This window comes from Chrysochloris asiatica, unplaced genomic scaffold, assembly GCF_000296735.1.
Source record: "Chrysochloris asiatica unplaced genomic scaffold, ChrAsi1.0 scaffold00096, whole genome shotgun sequence".
Classification (NCBI taxonomy): domain Eukaryota; kingdom Metazoa; phylum Chordata; class Mammalia; order Afrosoricida; family Chrysochloridae; genus Chrysochloris; species Chrysochloris asiatica.
Genome location: NW_006408614.1, coordinates 9195669 through 9196769, shown reverse-complemented (window position 1 = coordinate 9196769; position 1101 = coordinate 9195669). Strand labels below are relative to the sequence as shown.

Genomic DNA, 1101 nt, shown 5'->3' with positions numbered 1-1101 from the left:
AAGTAAGATGAAGTCTTGCCATTCTTGCTTTTAAGTATTGTGGCTGTATTTCTTCTAAGAATTATGTGTTTGTTCTGAGAATCCATGGTATATTCAATATTTTTTACCAATATCCCAAATTCAAACACACCAATTCTTCTCTTGGCATTGTTCAGCTTTTGCATGCATATAAAATGATGGAGAGATCAGCCTTGGGTCAGGTGCACCTTAGTCATCAAAATGAATACCTTACGGCTCTCTCTTGGGTCCTAGCTTCCAAGATGACAAAGAAAAGGAGGTACAACGGTTGTGCCAAAAAGGGCCGCGGCCATGTGAAGCCTATTCACTGCATGAACTGTGCCCGCTGCGTGCCCAAAGACAAGGCCATTAAGAAGTTCGTAATGCAAAACATAGTAGAGGCCGCAGCCATCAGGGATATTTCCGAAGCGAGGGTCTTCGATGCATACATGCTTCCCAAGTTGTACGTGAAACTGCATTACTGTGTGAACTGCACCGTTCAAAGCAAGGTGGTCAGGAACTATTCTTGTGAAGCTTGGAAGGACCAAACACCCCCACCCCGATTTAGACCTGCAGGGGCTGCCCCATGACTGCCACCATGAAAAAATTGAGCCCTTAAAAGGTTGAAGTAAAACTAACCTGCAAGAAAATAAAATAAAAATTACACTTTGTGGAAAAAAAAAAAAAAGAATACCTTACGGATAGCGACAGAACACTGTTTTTGTTTTGTTTTTGTTTCTGTTGTTGTTGAGTGCCATCAAATTGTTTGTGACTTATAATGACATGGTGTAGAATTTACAAGGAGCAGATGATGGGTTTGAACCACCAACTTTGTGATTAGCAGTTCAGTGTTGATCCTATGGGACTTCTGTTTTGTCACTCAGACACTCTAAATACAACCTCCAAATGCATCCCAGATGGACTCCTGGTGTGGTGCTATAGGATCAATATTGAAATGCTAATCACAAAATCAGCAGTTCAAATCCACCAGCTGCTCCTCAGAAACCTTATACAGTGTCGCTATGAGTCAGAACCTGCGGACAATAACAAGAAAAACAATATACCCCCATGCTCCTATAAAGCACCTGACCCATAGTGGGTTTT

The 1101-nt window shown here is 41.7% G+C and overlaps 1 pseudogene; it reads left to right on the top strand.

Annotated features, from left to right (window-relative positions):
- The first annotated feature begins 260 nt into the window (after positions 1-260).
- LOC102836855 lies at positions 261-587 on the top strand (annotated as a pseudogene).
- Positions 588-1101: the final 514 nt, after the last annotated feature.